Source organism: Xenopus tropicalis, chromosome 10 (assembly GCF_000004195.4).
Source record: "Xenopus tropicalis strain Nigerian chromosome 10, UCB_Xtro_10.0, whole genome shotgun sequence".
Taxonomy (NCBI): domain Eukaryota; kingdom Metazoa; phylum Chordata; class Amphibia; order Anura; family Pipidae; genus Xenopus; species Xenopus tropicalis.
Genome location: NC_030686.2, coordinates 45,045,711 through 45,055,762, shown reverse-complemented (window position 1 = coordinate 45,055,762; position 10,052 = coordinate 45,045,711).

The following is a 10,052-nucleotide window of genomic DNA, read 5'->3' as shown; positions in this document are numbered from 1 at the left end:
TTAGATCGTTTGGCCCTAGAGTATAGAGACCATTGGACAAAGGACCGCATCAATGAGCCAATGCAGTCCCTGATGAGATGGGAAAATCCAACCTGCCCGATCAACACCTTGCTGATTTTTGGGCGGTTGCTAAAGCATCAAATCTTACCCCTGATATACCCATCTAAGGTGGGCAATATCAGGCTAATCTGATGGTTTGGCCATAGGGCCTGCCAGAGTGTCCCATGGATGGACATATAAGCTTCCAAATCACTCTACAGGGCCTGAAAAAACACCTGCCCATTAAATACCTCTATTACAGGAGATTGTAAGCTCTTTTGGGCAGGGCTCCCTTCACCTCTTGTATCGGTTATTGATTGCTTTATATGTTACTCCTTGTAGAGTGTAAGCTCTTTTGGGCAGGGCTCCCTTCACCCCTTGTATCGGTTATTGGTTGCTTTATATGTTACTCTGTATGTCCAATGTATGTAACCCACTTATAGTACAGCGCTGCGGGATATGTTGGTGCTTTATAAATAAATGTTAATAATAATAATAATTACAGGATATCTTGGAAGGTTGAGCGTAAGGTGAATATATTCAAACTCAATAAGGGACCCAGTAGATCCCATTAGGTACAGTACATAGTTATAGCTTCCCAGTAACAGATGACCAGAGGAAGTGCTGCTCAGGCTAATAACATATCATTTGTACTCTAACAATGGCATTTTCCTGGCCCAGGGGCCCGTAGTGAGGATCCTCTTGCCTGCCCTGGTGTGGCTGGAATCTGTAACAGTGGGCTAGGAGAGGCCAGTGTGTGTTAGTGCATTGGGCTGCCTTTGTGCCCTGCCATTGTGCACATTTCCCATATCCCTCACACACTCACATTCCTACACACAAAAGCCCCTTAATTGTGCCTGACATAGCATTGTCACAGCCTGTATTTAAAGGCACAAGTGAGTGACAGATAACAGACATGGCTCATTCTCTTCCTTCCCAATAGCCAACCCACTATTGATATTATTCCTGCTGCATACGGGGCAGAACTGCAGCCTGGGGATGGAATTAGATAATCTGGGAAGAGGAGAGTAACAGAGATTTACACTAAAGCAAATGTATATGGGAATTAATGGCCAAAGATGTACCTTACAACATGTATGGAAGAGAATATTCAAGAGGACGTTCACCTTATAATTACATTTATTTATGGCAAACTGACCAGTGCAGACTCACTTGAATTAAAGAGCAGCTATTATTTTTTCAGTATTTTTCAAAGAATTGCCCTCTGAGTGCTGTGCCCCCCACATAATAGGGGGTTTCCAGTGTGGGGGCCATGCTGGGTTTGCATGCATGGAGTGAGTGCCCCAGCTAGAGTACTAGGTACACCGAGGGTTAAATATGTGCCTATGACATAAGCTGGGGACCTCGGTAATTACGGGTGGGCAATATCGGGCTAATTTGGTTTCATATTGAATTAGAACAGTGGGTATAGGTGCTGGAAAAATAAAACCTGCCCAACTGAGATCTGTCTGATTTCAGGCCAGATATCGGTCGGGCAGGCCCGTAGTTCGTGCCAATACACGGGCAGTTAAGCTGCCAAATCTGTCTAAAGGAGCAGCAACGGCCCGTGTATGGCCACCTTTAACCCAAACCATCCACCTGCCCCCCCAGCCCAATAAATAGTGACTGACTATGGCATCTTACAGCAGCCCCTCTGGCATTTGCCTGAACCCACAGATTGCCAGTCTGGGCCTGGGTCCTGGCATTCCAAGTACCCAGAGGCCCAAACAGCCCCCCCCAGCCCAATAAATAGTGACTGTCTATGGCACCTTACAGCAGCCCCTCTGGCATTTGCCTGAACCCACAGATTGCCAGTCTGGGCCTGGGCCCTGGCATTCCCAGTACCCAGAGGCACAAACAGCCCCCCCAGCCCAATAAATAGTGACTGACTATGGCATCTTACAGCAGCCCCTCTGGCATTTGCCTGAACCCACAGATTGCCAGTCTGGGCCTGGGTCCTGGCATTCCCAGTACCCAGAGGCCCAAACAGCCCCCCAGCCCAATAAATAGTGACTGTCTATGGCACCTTACAGCAGCCCCTCTGTCATTTGCCTGAACCCACAGATTGCCAGTCTGGGCCTGGGTCCTGGCATTCCCAGTACCCAGAAGCCCAAACAGTCCCCCCACCCCAATAAATAGTGACTATGGCATCTTACAGCAGCCCCTCTGGCATTTGCCTGAACCCACAGATTGCCAGTCTGGGCCTGGGTCCTGGCATTCCCAGTACCCAGATGCCCAAACAGCCCCCCCAGCCCAATAAATAGTGACTGTCTATGGCACCTTACAGCAGCCCCTCTGGCATTTGCCTGAACCCAGAGATTGCCAGTCTGGTCCTGGCATTCCCAGTATTCCCTGGCATTCCCAGTACCCAGAGGCTGGGAACCCACAGATTGCCATTCCGGGACCCGGGGCACCACCTGCTAAAAGGAGTGATGTGCTGGCATGAACTAATAATTGATAGTTGCATAATTAAGCTTAATCCGTTCTTGGGTTAGACCAAGGTGACAATGTGGCCCCCTGAGAGAGAGGTTAGGGATGCCTATTTACACCTTTGTTACTGACACTGGAACCTGTTTTTTCCAAGACTCACCCGGCTCCTGGATTTGCCACAATGTTCCTAATGAGAGAGATTACATGAGATCTATGAGTAGGTGACATACCCCATACAGGGAGCTGACGCTTCCCCGCTAGGAGATCACGCCTTGTGTACATAAGTAATGGCTTTGCGAGTGGAGTTTCATGTCACAGCAAGGTGCTAATCACATCAAGTGACAAGGTACAACTCACCTGACACCTCTGAGCGTGGCTTGGGGAAGTCAGACTCAGCACCTGAAACTCACACAATAAACAAACTGCCAATATACAAGACGAAGGGCAAGGTAGAAGCCAGAGGTAGCACTCAGGTTATGGTGTAGTTTGATGCATGGGGTGGTACATTCCTTTGGTTATTATGTAACCCTGTTTTCCCCAAAATAGGACATCCTCCAAAAGTAAGGCACCCCCCCGATTTTTCACCCCCCTCAGAAAATAAGGCACCCCCCGAAAATAAGACACCCACTCAAAAGATGGAATAAATGTGTACTGTATTCTTCTTCATGGAAAAATAAGACATCCCCTGAAAATAAGACCTAGTGCATATTTTGGAGCTTAAAAAAATATAAGACAGTGTCTTATTTTCGGGGAAACACGGTATGTATGTATGTATGTATGTATATTTTTATTTATAAAGCGCTACTTATGTACGCAGAGCTGTACAGTAGGATACATTACTACAAACAGGGGGTTAATAAGATGATAGATAAATACAAAGTATAACAATAAATACAAATAAATACAAGATACAGTTACAGTTGCAATAAGTTAAGAGTCAAAGACACAAGAGGATGGAGGTCCCTGCCCCATAGAGCTTACAATCTATATGGGAGGGTAACTTACAAATACAAATTAGCAAATGTAAGTGTTGCAGGTCACAGTGGGTGACAGTACAATATAAGTGCTTTCTCTATAGCAATATCACATAGAGGCAGTCACAGAGTACCTTATAGGGACAATAGAATTACATTGGTGTGCCAGTGGCATAACTCTGTATATAGCAGACCCCTTAAGGTCCCCATACACGGGCCGACTCTAGCTGCCGATATCGGTCCCTTAGACAGATTCGGCAGCTAATCGGCCCGTGTATGGGCACTACCGACGGGCCTGCGCGACCCATATCTGACCTGAAATTGGCCAGATCTTGATCGGGCAGGTTAGAAAATCGACATTGGCTCGTTGATGCGGTCCCCGGACCGACTTTGCCTATGCCCGTCATTATAATTTGATCGTTTGGCCCCTGGATTGACCCTGGATTCTCCCGATATCGCCCACCCGTAGGTGGGGATATCGGGAGAAGATCCGCTCGCTTGGTGACATCACCAAGCGAGCAGATCTGCCCATGTGTGGGGATCTTTAGTCCTCCCTTCCCAGCCTCTCTCCTACCTTAAATATACAGTCGGGCCAGGAGTAGGAAGGACTGGTTGAGCTGGGCCCACTTGCAAAAAAATCCTTTGAGAGGGCATGACCAGTCCATCCTACCCCCCTCCCAAAACCTCCTAGCCTGACTATGCTGGTATATTTAAGGTAAGAGAGGGGGCACTAAGGCGACCAAGTTACACCAATGCATGATGTCATCAGCTCCAGCTTTGACACTCAAAATATGGGGACGTCAAAGTCCCGGGTTCAATGCTCGCGTATAGGTCCTTTCCTGAAAAGCTCCTGGGTGTACTTAAACTGTTATTTCGGCTTGCTCTTCTGGTTTTGACACTTTGCTTTGCTCCTGACTACACTGATTGCTGCCTGCCACTAACTTTTGCCTGGAGACTTGTTTAACCCCTTGGACACCAGGTTTTGGACATTCCGAACCCAAATTCCTCCTTGGTCCTGACCTCAACTCCTGTAAGGGCTGTCAGGCCTTGACAATTGGATCTAGGGAACAGCAAAGTGGTCATATACATCTCCCAGCATCTGAGTCCCAGCTTCCCAGCATCTCTGTGTGATTTGCCCAACCAAGCGGCTCAGGCTGACCTTCTGCAAACAAGACTAACCCTGCCCAGCACCAGAGTGCCAGCTCTTTTCCCACAGCTAAAGTTGAGGGCAGCCTGGACACGTATAGTGGAACTGATGCCCTGCATCTTCAGCTCTGCATGAACTAAAGAACAAAGGCTGTGATCTGTTATCACCCTCCATGATCTTTAACATCCCTTTGCATATTACCCACCAGATGAAGTGCATGCCTGTCACTGTCATACAATGTCGCTTGATCTATGTCCAGCCTTTCTATGGCAATGTAACAATGTCTGGCATGTAAATGTGTAAACAAGGGAAAAGATGGTTTAAATGGTGTGAATGGGCTCATGTGTAAATAGTAATGTAGGAATAATTCTATACCCCCATACTGTACTGTCTAAGGGAAACACTATGGCACCTCCTACCCATATGTATAAATACAAATATACAGAGAAGGAATGTTCTGGGCACACAATAAGCTGTACCCCCATACTGTACTGTCTAAGGGAAACACTATGGCACCTCCTACCCATATGTATAAATACAAATATACAGAGAAGGAATGTTCTGGGCACACAATAAGCTGTACCCCATACTGTACTGTCTAAGGGAAACACTATGGCACCTCCTACCCATATGTATAAATACAAATATACAGAGAAGGAATGTTCTGGGCACACAATAAGCTGTCCCCCCATACTGTACTGTCTAAGGGAAACACTATGGCACCCCCTACCCATATGTATAAATACAAATATACAGAGAAGGAATGTTCTGGGCACACAATAAGCTGTCCCCCCATACTGTACTGTCTAAGGGAAACACTATGGCACCCCCTACCCATATGTATAAATACAAATATACAGAGAAGGAACTGTTCTGGGCCACACAATAAGCTTCCCCCCATACTGTACTGTCTAAGGGAAACACTATGGCAACCCCCCTATCCCATATGTTATAAATACAAAATACAGAGAAGGAATGTTCTGGGCACACAATAAGCTGTCCCCCATACTGTACTGCTCTAAAGGGAAAACCTGTGGCACCCCTACCCATCTGTTAAATACAAATATACAGAGAAGGAATGTTCTGGGCCACACATAAGCTGTACGCCCCATACTGTTACTGTCTAAGGGAAACACTATGGCACCCCCTACCCATATGTATAAATACAAATATACAGAGAAGGATGTTCTGGGCCACAATAAAGCTGTACCCCCCTACTGTACTGTCTAGGGAAACACTATGTCACCCCCTCCCATATGTATAATACAAAATATACATGAAGGAATGTTCTGGGGGCCACAATAAGCTGTAGCCCCCATCACTGTACTGTCTAAGGGAAACACTATGGCACCTCCTACCCATTATGGTATAAATACAAATATACAGAGAAGGAATGTTCTGGGCACACAATAAGCTGTACCCCCATACTGTACTGTCTAAGGGAAACACTATGGCACCCCCTACCCATATGTATAAATACAAATATACAGAGAAGGAATGTTCTGGGCACACAATAAGCTGTACCCCCATACTGTACTGTCTAAGGGAAACACTATGGCACCCCTACCCATATGTATAAATACAAATATACAGAGAGGGAATGTTCTGGGCACACAATAAGCTGTACCCCCATACTGTACTGTCTAAGGGAAACACTATGGCACCCCCTACCCATATGTATAAATACAAATATACAGAGAAGGAATGTTCTGGGCACACAATAAGCTGTACCCCATACTGTACTGTCTAAGGGAAACACTATGGCACCCCCTACCCATATGTATAAATACAAATATACAGAGAAGGAATGTTCTGGGCACACAATAAGCTGTACCCCCATACTGTACTGTCTAAGGGAAACACTATGGCACCCCCTACCCATATGTATAAATACAAATATACAGGGAAGGAATGTTCTGAGCACATAATTAGCTGTGTGCACAATAATGGAAATTGTAGGGCCACTGCATGCTTACATATTAATATCAAAAAGCAATGTCCTGAACATGTAGTTATGACTAAAAACACAGAATAAAGGGCACCAATCAGTTCTGTGAGAGAGGATATTGATTTCCAACATTGAAACTTTCCATTAACCAGTGCATGGTAACAGGAACGATAATGGTATTGATGAAGTAAAAATCACTTAAACCACCACAAATATCTAGTAAAATGTCATAATATACCCAGTTGACTGTTTGTCCATTGACTATTACCAATGAGAAAAAAAGAAGGCGCATAGCAGCCCCTTGTGTTTGCAGGAGGGAAGTGCAGTACATCAGTTTCTAAATCATACATATAAGTCTGCAAGAATGTTTGTTTACTTTGCTGACACAATGTTTAATTTGTAAACTGTGCCAAGTGGTATAAAATCGATCATGTCTGGGTTTATAAATTCATTTCCTTGAATGTTTTTTCTTCAACCAGAGCACTTAAATACATATGATTATTTTGCCTCCAATAAGGATCAATTATAACTTAGTTACCATTAACTACAAAGTTCTGTTATACCATTAAAGAGAAAAAGGAAATCACGTTTAAACATTAGAATTATTTCTTTATAATGGTGTCTATGGGAAATGGCCTTCCTTATATTTGGACCATTCTGGCTAACGGGTTTCCAGTTAATGGATCCCATGCCTGAACTATAGTAGTAGCTCGTTTACTAACTTACAGCAAATCAGTGATTAGTTAGAATCAGTTAACTGATGTATGTTTTATGGGTAACATTTTCATTAGTCCCCTACCACATTCTGAAAATTGCAGTTTTATTACGTTCTCTGAAAATGCCCTATATTAAGTGCTAAAGGTGGCCATACACACTAAGATCCGCTGGCTTGGCGACCTCGCTAAGTGAGCGGATCTTCTCCCAATATCGCCACCTACAGGTGGGAGATATTGGGCTAATTCAGTCATTTGGCCCCAGGGCCGAACGATCGAATTAGAATGACAGGTATAGGCGTCTGTCAGTAACCAACTATTTTCACACCTGCCCAATCGATATCTGGGCGATTTCAGGCCAGATATCTGTTGGGCAGGGACGTTGTTAGTGCTCATACAAAGGCCGATAAGCTGCCAAATCTGTCTAAGGCACCAATATCAGCAGCTAGAATCGGCCCGTGTATGGGGACCTTAACTCCCTAGCACCCAAGGAAAGTGGCTTATGTATCAGCACAAAGTTTATAGTAACCAATCGGCTGTTGGCTTTTACTGTACAAATGTAGACAGAATGAGGAAACCAAGCATCTGATTGGTTGCCATGGGATATGGGGGATAAAGGATTAATACAATATGTCACTTGTCTATGTGTAAACATGTCTTATTACAGGTTTCTCACCTTTAAGCTGAACATTTCAGTGAAATTCTTTGTGTCCCTGCTTGGTTTTCTCATCACTGTCTGTATCAGGCCCAGACTGGCAATCTTTTGGTTCTGGAAAATGCCAGAGGGGCTGCTGTAAGGTGCCATAGTCACTATTTATTGGGCTGGGGGGGCTGTTTGGGCCTCTGGGTACTGGGAATGCCAGGACCCAGGCCCAGACTGGCAATCTGTGGGTTCAGGCAAATGCCAGAGGGGCTGCTGTAAGGTGCCATAGTCACTATTTATTGGGCTGGGGGGGGGGCTGTTTGGGCCTCTGGGTACTTGGAATGCCAGGACCCAGGCCCAGACTGGCAATCTGTGGGTTCAGGCAAATGCCAGAGGGGCTGCTGTAAGGTGCCATAGTCACTATTTATTGGGCTAGTGGGGTTGTTTGGGCCTCTGTGTTCTCGAAATGCCAGGGCCTATTGTGAATCTCAGTCCAGACTTGGTCTGTGTGGAAGGTTGTCTCCTTCGTTCCAAGGCACGTGTGCAGCTGAGAATTTGCTGTCACTTTTTCTTACTTTGCAGGACCTCAGTATTTTTTAAAACAAATGAGTCTCTATGGAGATCCGTCCATTAGATTTTGCCTTGAAACACTGCCTGGAACACATTTTCATTTTTACCGATGAAACAAATTTGATTCTGACTTGCTTTCGGGCCTTACAATTACTCTCCAGCGCTAAAGTTCTGGTTCTGCTTCCTTTGAATGAATGAATTTACCTCACACTTTGCAGCATGACTGAATACATCTAAGTCTTTGTTTATAAATATGTATATAGAGCAAATGTAGACGCTACTTTGTTTCTGACAGCAATGGACGCCCAACTTGAGTTTAATATGAACGTCTTATGAGTTTTCTTTATTTGCACGGAGGGAAGATTTTCCCAGTTTAAAATGAATTCTCCGGGTTCCAGTCATGTTCCTGCTACTGTCTGGGCCTCGCTGCTCAGTATTCCTTGGTGGTGTTTGCTGAGGAACGTTACGTTTTATACACGCTCTTATTTGGTAAGTAATGCTCACTATTAATACTGGGTGTCTCATTCTTCTAAATGCTCTCACACCTGAACTGGAAGTCTCTTTGCCTGACCTGTCTCTTTGCCTGACCTGTCTCTTTGCCTGACCTGTCTCTTTGCCTGACCTGTTTCCTTGCCTGACCTGTTTCCTTGCCTGACCTGTCTCTTTGCCTGACCTGTCTCCTTGCCTGACCTGTCTCTTTGCCTGACCTGTCTCTTTGCCTGACCTGTTTCCTTGCCTGACCTGTCTCCTTGCCTGACCTGTCTCTTTGCCTGACCTGTCTCTTTGCCTGACCTGTCTCCTTGCCTGACCTGTCTCTTTGCCTGACCTGTCTCTTTGCCTGACCTGTTTCCTTGCCTGACCTGTCTCTTTGCCTGACCTGTCTCCTTGCCTGACCTGTCTCTTTGCCTGACCTGTCTCCTTGCCTGACCTGTCTCCTTGCCTGACCTGTCTCTTTGCCTGTCTCCTTGCCTGACCTGTCTCCTTGCCTGACCTGTCTCGTCTCCTTGCCTGACCTGTCTCCTTGCCTGACCTGTCTCTTTGCCTGACCTGTCTCCTTGCCTGACCTGTCTCTTTGCCTGACCTGTCTCCTTGCCTGACCTGTCTCTTTGCCTGACCTGTCTCTTTGCCTGACCTGTTTCCTTGCCTGACCTGTCTCTTTGCCTGACCTGTCTCTTTGCCTGACCTGTCTCCTTGCCTGACCTGTCTCTTTGCCTGACCTGTCTCTTTGCCTGACCTGTCTCCTTGCCTGACCTGTCTCTTTGCCTGACCTGTCTCCTTGCCTGACCTGTCTCTTTGCCTGACCTGTCTCTTTGCCTGACCTGTCTCCTTGCCTGACCTGTCTCTTTGCCTGTCTCCTTGCCTGACCTGTCTCTTTGCCTGTCTCCTTGCCTGACCTGTCTCCTTGCCTGACCTGTCTCTTTGCCTGACCTGTCTCCTTGCCTGACCTGTCTCTTTGCCTGACCTGTCTCCTTGCCTGACCTGTCTCTTTGCCTGACCTGTCTCCTTGCCTGACCTGTCTCTTTGCCTGACCTGTCTCCTTGCCTGACCTGTCTCCTTGCCTGACCTGTCTCTTTGCCTGTCTCCTTGC